Below are 15,829 nucleotides of genomic sequence, written 5' to 3' on the forward strand. Positions count from 1 at the left end.
CACTTCCTGCCTCCGCTACCCCTCCCCTTTCTCCGTCCCACAACCTGCCAGCTAGTTCGATAGGTTTTTCCCCATTCTTCCACTCTCAGACTTGTGTATACACATATCCTCTTTTTTCCAGAGGTGATATATGCCTCCTGTCTTCCCTGGGAACATATTGAAATTCTTGCTTCACTTACTAGGAGCATAAATCACACATTTGTTTAAATATTTTCTTAAAACATTACATCCAATGCATTATTTCCCTCATAAACTATTATACCTTCCCCGACCCTCCACTTCCACTCCAATGACTCTTTCAACCAGAAATCTAACCCCTTCCAAGAAAGTGCGATATAGGTTTCCTTCTGCACGTGTGTATTTATCTTCCAGGCCCCCAGACTTTGGCCAAGTGAGCTTCATCATTGGCTGAAAGTCTCATTTCTTATCAATGCGGAATCCTTCTCATCCTCTTGGCTTTCTTAACTCTGGAATAATTCACAGTGAAGTCTAGCCACGCAATCAGGAAAGCTTTCCTCCAGTGGTGGGGAGCCTCAGGTGCGCCCTGCATTGCCTGTGGGATGGAGCATGGCTGTCTGACCCCAAGGCAGTGGTGAGCGAGGATTAGCTCTTCAGATGATACCGCTGCCACCTCCTGTTTGTGCCTCCAGGGCCTGGCTCAAGACAGAAACAGATGATGGCGGAGCACAGGCTTCCCTGGGGCTCCCATGACTCCCCTGGTTACCTTTGGGGGAGGCCTTTCTCAGAACATTTAATAGTCTGTATGCACATTCAGATATATGTTGCATGGTTGACTTAGCAAAAATTAGAGAGTGGGGTGTGGGTCAAAACTCTGAGAGTGAGAATAGACAGGCACAGATGCAGAAGTGAGGACTGTCAGTGGAAGGAGGAAGGGGAGGGTCATAAGCCTTTATCTTCAAGGCCCCTTCATGGATTCTTAGTCTTTGAAAGAAGAGGTCCCCTTCCTACAGAAGGAAACTAAACTCTACAGAATAAGCATAGGTCAGACTCTACAGAATTAAGTGTAGGACAGTGTTGGAGTGGCTGTGCTGCAGAGGGGAAGACTGGGAGTCATTGCGAGGCTAGAAGGAAGACTCCAAGTGAGTCCTGGGTCACAGGGCCACTGGGGGGTGGGTTGTCCACAGGCTGGGACCACTGCCAGCAGAATGCCCAGGGTGTCTTGGTCAGTAGGAGAAGGAGTGTCTGTATCTTAGCTCTCAAAGTGTGAGGGAAGGAATTTCTTTCATAAGGATCAGGAGAATAAGAGGAAGCTGAGCAGGCCTAGGCTGCCGCTGAGCAAGGCTCACTAGTGGGTCTACCAGCCATGGGGCATTCAGTACAAGAGGCTAGATTGGGCCCCCTCCCACAGCTGACCCACTGTGTGTGGACAACCGTCTGCTGTGGCCCTACACACTTTACAGTAGCCTAACAGAGTCTTGGCCTTTTGTGAGTGGAAGGGAAACTCTGCACCCTGACTGAGTCAGGACTGGGCAGAATGGACTGGAAATTCCCTCTAGCCAGGACAGCAGCGGGACACCATCCTGCCTCTGCTACACAAGCGCTCTCTGGCATCCCCCGTGCTTTACATTCTGTTTTCAGCTTCTAAGAATCCCTTGGTTTCTGATTGTCCATAAATTGTCTCCTGCTTGACTCACAGCTTCAGGGTTTATGGTGGCCTGTTTTTTATAAACCTACCTCGCTCTTACACACAATTTACCTTGACCTCCGCTATTTGCCTCTGCCTTGATTCAAAGTGTTGGCATTTCCTCTTCTCCATGACAAATACCTGGTTCTTCCAATCATGTTTTATTTTCCTCAGGCTCACTTTCTTACTCTTTATTCACATTGACTGCCGTTTACATTCATTGTGTAAAAATATTTAAAACCATCATGAAAAGTTCAGTCTTCATGTAGTGAAATGTCACCAAGGATGAAGACAAGCGTCGTATCAGGATTTCATGCGTGACCAAGTTCTCAGCACTATGTCCGCTCTCTTATCATCATGGGAGGCTATGGGATAATGTGATGGTGCATACTCCACAATAGTGGGCCTCATTATTATTTTTTCATACTATCGAAGCACAATCTATTAGAATGGGAAAAGACCCTGGAGATAATAAGACACAGCCCTGCCAGGGGTAAATTGTGGACCAGAAAGATATAAGGCTTTGCCCCAAATCATAGGGTTAATCAGTAAGGATGCTGAGGTCAAAACCTGGGTCTCCAGTTTTCAGGTCGAATAGTCGTTCCAGGATGTGGAAAGGTGATTCGACATACATAAGTGAGTAGAATTGAATTCTTTTTTTAAGTCAAAGCTTCAGAGAGTGAAGCTCAAGAAGAATTTGTTTCACTCATTCATTCCGTGTCTATCTATTGAATGTCCACTAGATGCAGGCACTGTTCTGGGCAAACGAGGTGAAGTTGTGAGCAAGCAGATGCCAATCCTATGAACCTTAGACATTTAGCAAATATCTATGCAAGTAAATTATCCCATATCTCATTGATTTTCAAATGCAACTACTTTTTTTTTTTTTTAAGGCGGAGTCTCTCTCTGTTGTCACCAGGCTGGAGGGCCGTGGTGCACTCACGGCTCACCGCAACCTCTGTCTTCCAGGTTCAAGCAATTCTCCTGCCTCAGCCTCCAGAGAAGCTGGGACTATGGGCACATGCCACCACACCCAGCTAATTTTGTTGTTGTTGTTGTTGTATTTTAGTAGAGATGGGGTTTCACCATGTTGGCCAGGATGATCACAAACGCCTGACCTTAGGTGACCCACCCGCCTCAGCCTCCCAAAGTGCTAGGATTACAGACATGAGCCACCACACCCAGCCAAATGCAACTACTTTTTAAACATCTCAGCACATTCAAATCTGAGACAGGTTGTACCATCAATATGCCTGATGATGAAGTTGGCCTGGAAGAGAGTCAAGTTCTTCCAGACTGTATTTACATTTGCTTCTTCATCCAGGCCACTCTCAACATGGGACTCCTTTTAAACTGTATTCTCTGCTTGCGGTTTTCTGGACCACACTTGTAGTTGGACTTTAGTCCAAAAACCTGCAAGATGATCACCTCCTGATTCTCCTCTGAACAGGAGAGACTTCTCTTTCTCCTTCCATCTGCGGCCAAGGTTGAAACTGGCAAGTTTCCTGGATGTCCCTTTCTACACGCTGGGTTCATTTCTCATGTGCCCTTACATCAGTAAGCCAGCTTTGTGTGGAAAGCCTCATGCTAAATTCTTCACCTTGAGCTTCTCTTCATGATCTTTCTCAGAGGTATGTACAGTAATGGTGCATTTTATAATTAGCAGCATCGCAGGTTCTACAAAATATCATAATTATAAATTGTGATAGGAATTGTGAACGAACAGTACAAAATGGTACAAGGAAGCATAATAGGTGACCTAATTTAGGTCAAAAGCCTCTATGAATAAGTGACAGGTAAACTGAGTCCTGAAGACTGAGACAAATGGCCCAGGAGCTAAGCATCTCAGACAGGGTGAATAATCTGTGTAAAACCCACTTATGTAAAAAAAAAAAAAAAAAGAAGGCATTGCTTTTAAATCCTTTCAGCGTGATGATCTCCAAAGTGTTAATATCCAAAAAGAGAAGAATGTCTTTTCAATGAATAGAGTTTCCTTGAAACTGAAATAGAAATATGATGGATTCTGATTTCTATACTACTTTCTTTAAAATTGTATTTATAAAAGCAAATCGAGTTATGCTCTGTAATTATAATTATCACCCACAATTTCCTTCATCTAAAGTTGATTATATTCTCTGTTGCTGTGCTAAAGGCACAGGGAATTGACATGTGGAACAGTAACAGGATAAATTGTCAACATCACATATGCCTTTTGCATGGGGGAGATATGAAAACCATTCCCTGTCACTGCTTTTCGAGAACAGCCTCATCTCCAGGGGCTGAGCATTCCAGACAGGGGGAACAGCCCATGGCACTGGAGAATAAGGTACAATTTTTAAGACGTTCACGAAAGAAGGCTTCCCAGCTGGAATATGGGGAACACCATTTCTCTGAGCCAATCCTCTTTCAATCAGTGCGAAAGCCCATGCCCACTGCAGCAGTCCTCGAATGGTGCTTCCTGAGACTTCAAAAAAGTGATGGTAACAAAAGCACAATTACTGATACTGTGAAATATACATAGTCATGGGCCACATAACAAAGTTTCCGTCAAAGATGAACCATACATATGACAATGGTCCTATAAGATTATATTATCATATTTTTAATTGGCCTTTTCTATGTTTAGACATGTTTGGATACACAAATACTCACCGTTGTATTACAATTTCCTGTAGTATTCAGTACAGTACCATGCCGTGCAGGTTTACAGCCTAGGAACAATAGGCTGTACCATGTAGCCTAGGTGTGTAGGAGGCTGTACCATCTAGATCTGTCTAAGTACAGGCTCTGATGTTCACACAACTGTAAAATTGCCTAATAATGCATTTCTCATACCATATCCCTCATCACTAAACAAGGCATGACTGTATCTTCCTTCCTGACACGTAGTGCCTAAAATTCTTAGACTCTCCAGAGTGATAAGAGTATACTTTAATGAGATGGCTGGTGACCTTCCTAAACTGCTTCAGGAAAGGGGCTGGTTACCAGAAAGACCAAGACATGATTACAGAGTTGGGACTTTCAGTTCTACCCCCCAATCCCCAGCAAGGTGAGAGAGAAGAGAAATGGAAGCTTGAGTTGATCACCAATGGTCAAGTGATGTCATCAATCATGACTATGCAATGAAGCCTCCATAAAAACCTGCAAAAGGACAGGGTTTGACAGAGCTTCCAGAAAGCTAAACACGTGGTGATTCCTGCAGAGTAGATCACCCAGAGAGGACAGGGCAGCTCCATGCCCTTTTCCACAAACCTTGCACTATGCATCTCTTCCATCTGGCTGTTCAGCTGTATCCTTTGTAATGTCCTTTATAATAACCCTGTAAACATAAGTAAAGCGTTTCCCTGAGTTTTGTGAGCTGCTTCAACAAATTAATCCAACTCCAGGAGGTGGTTGTGGGAAGCCCAATTTATAGCCAATCAGTAGAGGAGCAGGCCACAAACTAGGTTTTATGACTGGCATCTGAAGTGGGGGGCAGTCTTGCAGGGCTGAGCCCCCAACCTGTGGGATCTGATGCTGTCTCCAGGTAGATAGTGCCAGAATTAAGTTGAATTAGAGGACAACCACATGGTATCCACTGAAGAACTGGCTGCAGAATTGACTGCTTGGTGTGTGGGGAGGAAAAACTATCCGTCTGGTCACAGAAGCATTGTGTTCTATTTTGAATGGAGAAGAAAGGGCAGGAAAACACACCTTGGTTTTTTCTTACGACCTCCTTATGTCTTTTTCTCATGCACGGATCTACAGCAAATAGCACCCAGGGATTTCTCTGCGATTAATGGACCATCTTAAAACTTTGAAAATCCCAGTTTGTTATAAATTTACTGAACAATCAGTACACTTTGACTTGTATTTTCAGAGCTCTGCTATAAAAGAGTTTCTTAATAAAAGGAAATGGTAAATAGTCTGTCAACTTACTGCATTGTAGAAATGCCCAGTTACACTCCCTCACCCCAATACCATACACACAGGAAGAATTCATCTGTCCTGTATCTCCAACCGGAGTGTCCAAATTCCTCTGCCTCCCTGTAATTACAATGTCGGATGAGAAAAGATTCTTGTGCCATCACCTAAGCATTGGCATATGTTCAATGTTCTCCCATCTTGAAAGCAGAAAGCAAGCCAACCCACCTGCGAGCCAGCCCACCTGCGAGCCAGCCCACCTGCGAGCCAGCCCACCTCCGTGGACTTTGGCTTTCCTTCCAGCCCAAGCCCCCTTCTTTCTTGCACACAGACAGCTTCTGAAAGGACCTATTATGGGCACCCACACTCTTCGTTTTCATCCTGCCAGTATGTCATATGGACATTTTGTTTATCATAGACTTTTTTTTAACATTAATTTTGACTTTTAAAAAACACTGCCTTAAAATATGAACCTTGATCCTTTTGTGGTTTATAAGCATGATGATTGGGTTTTCATGCCCATGTGTGTGATGCGTCTCCCTCAAATCTTTTTATGAAGTAGGGGCATTATCTGTCTGACATGAAAAAATTAAAAAAGTGTTTATCTTGATTACTTCATTTTGGCACTCCCCCTTCCCTTATGTTTAGCCCCCAGGGTCTTGCCTCACCCTAGCCTTAACCAATTCCATCTGCTCCTCAACCCACTATAGTCTGGTTCTGCTTTCAACGCAATTGAAACTAATCTTGAAAGACTCAATAAAAATTCTTCCGTGACATTTGTTTTAAAGGACAATTTTTTAGCCCCTGTATTCCAAGCCATTCCTTTAAGCACTTCAAACACATCAAACCACAAAACATACACAAATACAATGATTATGAAAAATGTTCCTAATACCATGTCTTTCCCTGAAATGTCAACATCTTGTTTCCTTCCCCATTTCTTTATTTTTTATACTACGCCTATACTACCTAAGATTACAGCCATACTTAATTAAAAATCTCAAGGTCATAGCATTCTTATCCAGACCAAAAAGAAATGGAATATCCACTTAGACAGCCAAGGTTGTAGGATCTGGTCGAACCATTGATTCTTGGTTAGGGCATGAGGTCAGATTGTTTCTCTGAAGACTATCTAAATCCAAACCGTGGACATCAGGCTGAAACTTTCTTCTTAAGTTAATCTTGACTTTTCAAATCAATTTAAAAAAAATAAGTCTACATTTTCCCCACGGGTTTTAGTTTTCAGCAGCCTGGAGTTTCCCTATCAGACAGTGGCATCTGTCTTGGCCCTCATTGTCCCATCATTGTGATAACTGGGCCTGGTTTATTGGTGTTATTTAAAATGTATGGCTGCCTCACGCGTCTCATCCTGAGTGGGACCATCCATAGGTTTCACCTCTCAGGACAGGTAGAACTGGGGTAGCACAACGAACTCTCCCTTTTAAGGTATGTGTCGATTCATCATCTTGGAACACAGTTTCGATTCTTTTTCTAGTTATTGTGTGTGACCACTGGTGCTTGAAAGGCCCTCCTGTTCTTGGTAGTGTTTCTGTATATTTTCCCTGGGTGATTTGGCTAACTCTGTTTCCTGCACTGACTCTTCTCTAGCTGTACAGCTTGACATGAGTTTTATATTTTAAAACCAAACAGAGTTAATAGATGAAATAAAAAACTATATTAACTTCCTCATTAAAATTAGCAAAAAATTAAACACATCCCATGATAGCCAAATTTCTATGTTCATCCTAATTACCTTTAATATATATTAACTTTTCTCTGAATGTCTTTATAAAATTTTGGCCTTTCACAAACTCATCATATTTCAGTTAACTGCAATTATTATATCTTTTTTGATGCTCAAATTATAACTTGGCCAGCAGGAGACCTTGAAGCTGGCTCCTTCATCCTTTCAGCACTGTCTCTGGCATTTTTGAAACTATCTCTGCTTTCTGGAGACAGTAGGGTATTCTGGGTTCATGCTACTGTGTGTGTATGTGTGATCCAGGAGTGCTAACCCAAATCTGGACATTTAGGAGTTCACATGAGTATAAGCAGTGACCAACATGCTATTGAAATGGGAGAGTTCCCTGGCCCCCTTGCAGGGTGTGTGACAGGGTAGGGCTTGTGTGTTCAGTCACAGCTCAAACTCCTTATGGGAGGGGGAGCATGCAGATGGGTGGGTGCAGGAGCTGGGTGAGTGCTTTTGGGTTTTGCCCCCATAGTAGCATCCAAGGGTGGGTGCCTGTGACTCCCAAAGCCCCAGTAGATGTGTTACAGTGCTCTTTCGTCTCTGCCATCCACAGATGGCTTAAGTGTTAACCAGCTAACTGCCCTCTTGGTACCCAAGTCCTTGTCCGGCGTCCGGGAAGAATCAGGTCACATGGACAAATGGGGGTGGCTCTCAGCAGGATGGATGGGGAGCTGGAGACAAGATGGAGTGGAAAGAATGTTTTCCCCTGGAGTTCAGCCATCCGGCAGCCCATCTCCCCTCCACCCGTCCCCAGCTGAGCTCTCGACGTTCAGACACTCCTTCTCTTCCCTCCTTCTTTGCCATGTAGCTCTTCTGTTCCTCTGCTCTTCTGCTCATGGAGCCTGGAGTTTGGAATTTATATGGGTACAGGATAGGGGGGCATGACAGGCTAAAAGGCAACATTTGGGCATGGAAACAGGTATACCTGTTCTCATTTAGGGCCATGGGCTTCCAGGCTTGAGGGTGGGGCCTTTGCTAGGGAACTGCCCTCTTCCTCCCAGTATTTAATTTCCTTGCCTCCTGTCCATATAATAGGCAGTGACCAAAATGCGACTGCTGTTGGAACGCTTATCTAGGAAAAAATATTGCTTTTTAATGGTGTGAGTTCACATTGGTTTTTCCCCTAATATTATTAACATAATTAAATTGCTGTACCTGACTCTTCTTAGAGGATGAGGTTTTTATCGACCTCTAAGACTTTCTAATATATTAGTACGACAAATGACCTCAGCTTGAACCTTATCTATTTCGCAGTTCCAGTCCTGATATTAATCTGCCTTTGTGCTTGGCTTCTCATCACACTGACGGTCGAAGACTCCGTACTTGGTCTCTGTTCCAGCATCTCATTGTGGCCCTGATCACACCGATTTCCAAGTTCAACCCCCACCCCAGATGACTTCTTGGCCCCTGGGAAATGCACGTATAAGAGTTTTTGCCCCTGAGGAGTAATTGTTTTGGATAGTAGCATGCTAATCTTCTATTACAAGGAGGGCCTGGCTTCACTTCTTGTGAAAAGAGAGACTTTTTTCTGTTTTACGATTCAGCTTTGAAGAACCTGGTATTTCCTTTTGTTCATATTTCTTCCACCATCATTTCCATATCTGTCTCTACAATTTTCTTTCAACACATTTAAATACGGGAATACAGAGCAAGAAAGGTGCGGCCTCTGCACATTCTCTTCAATATGAACAATGAAAGGACAGAAGCACTGATTTTTCTCCATCTCAACTTGGTATATTTCGTTCTAGAAATCTTGGTTTTCTTACATTTTTTAAGTGTATCCTCCTTGACTGACAACTTCAGAGTTGCTAATCCATTTGTTCAAGGGAACTGGAACTCCACAACGGTTCCACTGGCCACAGATAAGTTTCGCGTCCATACACGGGACGGGGGAAATTGGGGGTGGCCACCACCTTGGGAGTTGTGTCATAGATACCCTTGCTACCTTTATACGTAGGAGTCTGGACAAGGACATGGGAGATTTACCTACAGAGAAAAGACCTAACAAGCAGTGGGCACAGGGGCACATATCTATCCTCTTATTCCACGTAAGCTTATCAGGGCGGATTTTGGTTTTTACGGCGGCACACGTTTCATTTATGCCTTTGAGCTGAGGCAGAGTATACGAGAGATTTGTTGAAGGCTGCCCATTGGCCTAGGTAAAAATGCAGTATAAAATGTGTATCCATTTCTTAATACTAAGGAAAATTTTTATAAATTGTAATTCTAATACATATATATATATTTAATGATAACTCAATGTATGTGAATATAAAACTTGCCATTTATGAGCCAGGCTATACGCTAGGCACCTAACATTGAATAATTCTTCACTCCTCACATCAGCATGCTGAGGTGAGTTTTATTATTACCATTTTAAAGATGGGTAAACAGAGGCTTAGTGAGGTTATATAAATGATTTGTGTTCTTAACCTGGTAGGTGGTGAGTTGTGATTGAAATCCAGGTATTTTGATTCTAACTCCAGAATTCATTGTCCTAAATATGTGTCTGCAGGCATAACAAAAACTGGATCCTACCTACATATAATTCAAAATCCTCCTCTTGTCACTTATTTTACTAAGAGCATTTCCCTCATAAAGTTTTAGAAAAGACTTTTTTAATGACTGTATACTGTCTTTTCTTGAAAAAGTAATTTTGCCAGTCCCCTACTAATGAACATATGTTTTTCAAATTTTTCAGTATTATAAATAATTATTCAATAAGTATTTTAAAAACAAGCAAGGCATTATACCTATTTTTGCTCATGTGTTTGATTATTTTCTTAGATTAGATTCATTGGAGGGAAATTACTGAGTCAACGGAAATGATAATTTGAGTACTTACATTACCCGAAAGGGGTCCTGATCCAGACCCTGAGAGAGGGTTCTTGGATCTCATGCAAGAAAGAATTCAAGGTGAGTCCATAAAGTGAAAGCAAGTTTACTGAGAAAGTAAAGGAATGAAAGAATGGCTACTCCATAGACAGAGCAGCCCCTGGCTCTAGTTGCCCATTTTTATGGTTATTTTTTCATGCTACGCTAAAAAGGGTTGGATTAGTCACACCTCCCTTTTTTGGACCAAACAGGGTAACATACTGATGTTGCTATGGCATTTGTAAAGTGTCGTGGTGCTGGTGGCAGTGTGGCAGTGAGGGTGACCAGAGGTCACTTTCGTCACCATCTTGGTTTGAGTGGGCTTTGGCCAGCTTCTTTACTGCAACCTGTTTTATCAGCAAGGTCTTTATGACTTGTATGTTGTGCTGACCTCCTGTCTCATCCTGTGACTAAGAATGGCTTAATTTACTGGGAATGCAGCCCAGCAGGTCTCAGCATTATTTTACCAAGCCCTTATTGAAGATGGAGTTGCTCTGGTTCAAATGCCTCTGAAGTGTATATAGAAAGTACCAAGTAAATTTTCACAAAGTTTGTGCAGACTTGTACTTCTGTCCGCAATTTATTTTAGGAGGTCTTTTCAAACTTCCACCAGCACAGAAGATTTTCTTTAAAAAATGTTTTACTGTTTTAATTAGTGAATAAAATGTATCTTGTAACTGTTTTAATTAGATTTGATTAGTTTTGAGTGTGAATATTTTTGCCTGATTATTATATTTTGTATTTAAGTTTTCTGTGAGGATACTCTGCCCATGTCTTTTGGAGTATTTTGTTAATTGATTTGTAGGAGTGCTTCATGCTCTGAGTATGGACATACTTCTTTCAATATTATCTTTCTGCTCTGTTATTACAACTACTTCTTCTAATCTGTAATTTGGTTGTTATGAACATCTTCCTTGATGTAAAGAACTTTCAATTATGTAACAGTAAGATCGATCTAACTTTTCCTTTGTCATTACTTACATTGCTTTTATGCCTCGAATATCGTTCCCTCTCCAGAAGTTTGTTATTTACTAATGTTTTTGTCTATGTGTGGGTTCTTTAATCCGTCTGTTTTTATTGTTGTTTTTGTCTTCGGCTGCTGTACACTGAAGCTATAACTTGACTTAATCAATTTTCCTAACCATTTGAAAAATAATCTCTGCCTTTCCCATTTTTGTTGTCCTTACTTTAAGCTGGAATACATCCTAGAGTCTGTTTCAGCGTTCATTGGTCTAGTCCATCAATCTGTCTACCAACTCTTGAGCTAGTACCACACCGCTTTGGTTACAGTTGCTTGTAATCTATTTTAATACCTAGGAGGATGTGCCTACGCACTTGAAATGCTCTGATTCTCCTTTTTCAATAAGTTCTTAGTTTTTTGCTTGTTATTTATTAATATAAATTTAAGAATCACAATGTCATGTAAGAAAAGAACATCGTTTATTTTTTGATTTGCACTTTTTTTCATCATGTCATCACAGTGTTTAACATGTCATTGCAAAATCATGATAGTATTTATTTTCTTTTGGTTGTGCTATTGTCAATTTTAGATCAGTGTTATGCTGACTTCATAAACTGAATATACATCGAACTTTGGTTTATAGATCTAGAAAAATTATATAACATGGTATTATGTGTCTTTCTGAAATTCTGAAAGCTATCACTGGTGAAATTTTCAGAAAATGAGACATCTTTGAAAGTAATATATATATATATATACATATCTCTCCAGATTTCTTCTAAGTTCATGACCCTTTTTCTTAAGGTTAGGTAAAATAGGCCATGAAAATATCTGTTTAATTCACCTTTTCAAAGTTATTAACATTGTGCTTTAACAAATATTTTCATATTTGTTAAAATTCTACAGTTTACTTTTATATTTCTATTCTACTTTTTATATTCTCTAGAGTTGTGTTAAAAAGTTTCTGAATTCATACACCAACTTTACTAATTCTATTTTTAATAATTGGTTCATTTTCTATCTTTAGAAAATCTTTTCTATGTTCATCGGTTTTGTTATAGACACATTTTAATTATATATAATACATATCACTTAAAACATCAATTTTGTCTTTTCCTGCTGTCAAAGAGCAGTAGTTAAATAAAAGGCTCACATAAAACATTTGTTTTCTGTTTATTTCTTCTTATACAGCTTTGTTTTATATATTAAATGCATAAAATGTCACTGAAGATTTTAAATTTTTATGTGTACTTTGCTCTATTTCATATTTCTTGGCTATGTGCTCAGTTTTGAATAAAGTTAACATTAATACCTTTATTTTTTCTTTGGGTTTTTCTAGTAAATCTCTATCTTTTATTTATTTATTTATTTTTAATTGTACTTTAGGTTCTGGGGTACATGTGCAGATCATGCAGGATTGTTGCATAGGTACACACATGGCAATGTGGTTTGTTGCCTCCATCCCCCATCACCTATATCTGGCATTTCTCCCCATGTTATCCCTCCCTAACTTCCCCATACCCTCACTGTCCCTCCCCTGGCCCCCCAACAGACCCCAGTATGTGATGCTCCCCTCCCTGTGTCCATATGCTCTCATTGTTCAGCACCCACCTATGAGTGAGAACATGCAGTGTTTGATTTTCTGTTCTTCTGTCAGTTTGCTGAGAATGATGGTTTCCAGATTCATCCATGTCCCTACAAAGGACATGAACTCATCATTTTTTATGGCCACATAGTATTCCATAGTGTATATGTGCCACATTTTCCTTGTCCAGTCTATCATTGATGGGCATTTGTAAACAGCACCACAATGAACATACATGTGCATGTGTCTTTGTAATAGAACAATTTATAATCCTTTGAGTATATACTCAGTAATGGGATTGCTGGGTCAAATGGAATTTCTATTTCTAGGTCCTTGAGGAATCACCACACTGTCTTCCACAATGGTTGAACTAATTTATTTTTAATTCATATGTGTCTTCTTGTTTTGGATATGTTTTTTTGAGCAGGTCATAGTTGGATTTTCCTAGCTCAAACCTGAAGTCTTAGTATTTTAAATATAGGAAGATAAATCACTTAAATTTATTGTTATAACTGGCCATCCTCTCATCCTGGGTAATTATTCCAGGTATCTGTGATTTTGCTCAGACAGGGCTCAGGGAAACTGGGTCTGAACACTGACATAGAAATCAGTTGCAGGCAAGAAAACAAGTAAAAACTCACACTTTATCATGGAAAAAGAAAGGAGCATTATAAAAATCAAGTCTGTGAAACTGATCAGAAATCTAGAACAGGATACATATCAAAGAATTTTAAAATGTCAGATACAATTGAGGAATGGATTCATAAAACAAAGCCAGGATAGCTTCCCTGAGAAAAAGACACACAGGGAGACACAAGTATTTTTAATCTTTTATCATAAGTGATCATGGAAAAAACCAATGATGGCAACAAATTACAACAATTAATTTATCAACTCATCCTTGGGCCAGACACTGAACTATGTTCTTTGTACAATCAGTCCCCACAAGGACCCTAGGCAGTGTATGTTTTTTTCCAGTTTTAACAACAAGAAAAGTCAGGTTTTAAATAAGTAAGTTAATTTCCCTAAGACCAAAGTTAGGAAGTACCTGAACCATTTTCAAAATAAGATATCTCTCTCAGAAGTCTGTGATGTTGTCCGTTGTATTGTTTTACCCCCCCAGGAAAGGTTAAGCACCCTAATCCAAACATCCAAAATGTTCCAAAATATGAAACTTTTTGAACACCAACATGATCCTCAAGGGAAGTCTTAATTGGAGGATTTCAGATTAAAGATGCTCAACTGGTATCCACTCTACAAATATTCCCCAATCTACAAAAGTCCCAAATCCAGAACGCTTCTGGCCCCAATCTTTTCAGATAAGGGATACTCAACCTCTGTTAACATTTTTCTTGGTTTTTATTTTCCCTGTTTCTATAAGTATGTATTCTTCTTTGAATTCTTCAAATTCAGTTTTTGTTTGTTTGTCTGAGACAGAGTCTTGCTCTGTCGCCCAGGCTGGAGTGCAGTGGTATGATCTTAGCTCACTGCAACCCCTGCCTCCCAGGTTCAAATAATCCTCCTGCTTCAGCCTCTCAAGTAGCTGGGAGTATAGGCATGCACCACAACAACCAACTAATTTTTTATATTTTTAGTGGAGACAGGTTTTTGCCATGTTGGCCAGGCTGGTCTTGAACTCCTGACCTCAAGTGATCTGCCCACCTTGGCTTCCCAAAGTGCTGGGATTACAGGTGTGACCTCTGCGCCAGGCCCAAATTCTGTTTTTTAAGATCGCACTTGAATGCATACATTCTCTAATCATCAAATTCATGAATGATATAACTTTTGACGTTTTATAAGGTGAGAAATTTCATACTCTGCTTTCCCACATACACTTCCTTTCCTTCATTCTTCCCAATGTCATTTAGAATTCTGGGCCTATTTATTACTTTTATTCCACGAAAAATTTCCAACTGTACTGATACTTTATCTACAACTTTTTCAAACTGAGTTTAGCATGTTTAGCTGGGATTGTCATAGTTCTTTTGAACCCGTTTTTTCTATTGAGTTTTGTCTTTAACACGTTGTTTCACTGGAACGTATCTTTAATTTTTTTGAGAAAAGTGCATGGGTGGTATCTTTTTTGAAGCCTTGATTAGAATATCTAAGAATGTTTTTTTGTTTTCTTTGCAAATTAGCACTTCAACTTGAGTCAGAAGCACTTTCTAGTACCATTTAGACTCTACTTGTTTCTCATGTGGCATTTAGTCTTGTGCTATACCCTTAATTCAGCCTATTCTCATTTTTATCATAAGTAACATTTGTTTTGTCTGGGTGTTTGTAGAATTTTTAAAAATCTTTTCCATTTGAACAAATTTGCTAGATTATGCCTGGGTGCATCTTTAATTTTGCCCGGAACATGGCGTAGTATTTTAACGTGTACACTTTTCTCCAGCTCAAGATTTTCCTCCATTTTTCTCCATGTTAAAGCAGCGTCATTTGTACTGGTTATAATTCCCTTGGGTCCTTCTTATCTGTAGAGCTAGTCTTTATTTTTGATCAACCAAATTGTCTATCTTTTTTGTAGCCATTTTTTGTTTCTTTTCTCTGCGTAGAAAGAACACTTCTCTAGCTCGTTTTCTACATTATTTATTTGGCTTCTGGTGGTTTCAGTTCCGGCCTTCACTGCATCAGAGTTGAATTTTGATTCCTCAATTTTATTTTTAATTTACCTGAATTCAATTCTTACATGTCAGTTTCCTTTCCAGTCTCAGAATCTCGTGTCACCTTTTTCATCAATTTCATTCTTACTTCAGAAAGTACATACTGCCTAGTATTAAGAACACACACAAAAAAGCAGAATTAACTTGGTTTTTTTTTTTTTCTGTTTTATGCAGTTAGTTTTTTTTTAAGCAGGTGTGATTTTTCTCTGCTTCATTGGTCTAACGAGTCTCTTGTTATGTTACAGAATATTTTTCATAGACTGATGTATCTCTATACCATCCCCCAGCACATATGTACTTAGTCCTTCTCCAGCAATGGCATAGCTATCCAAATTGTTTGTCTTCTGAATCTGCCAGAACCTTCCTCTTAAATGTTTAACTCGAGAGCAAGCTACGGTGCCTAGCTAGCAATGTGTACTGTCACACTATGACATGAATTTCGCTTGCT

The 15,829-nt window shown here is 40.1% G+C and overlaps 1 non-coding gene across 1 annotated transcript; it reads left to right on the forward strand.

Moving 5' to 3' along the window:
• Nucleotides 1-6,025: 6,025 nt before the first annotated feature.
• LOC116533237 lies at nucleotides 6,026-6,129 on the forward strand. The gene has a single exon (XR_004261164.1). It is a non-coding gene; the product is annotated as a small nucleolar RNA U13 (small nucleolar RNA).
• The last annotated feature ends 9,700 nt before the right edge of the window (nucleotides 6,130-15,829 follow it).

Source organism: Sapajus apella, unplaced genomic scaffold (genome assembly GCF_009761245.1).
Source record: "Sapajus apella isolate SASKATOON/1434 unplaced genomic scaffold, GSC_monkey_1.0 scaffold80, whole genome shotgun sequence".
Classification (NCBI taxonomy): Eukaryota; Metazoa; Chordata; class Mammalia; order Primates; family Cebidae; genus Sapajus; species Sapajus apella.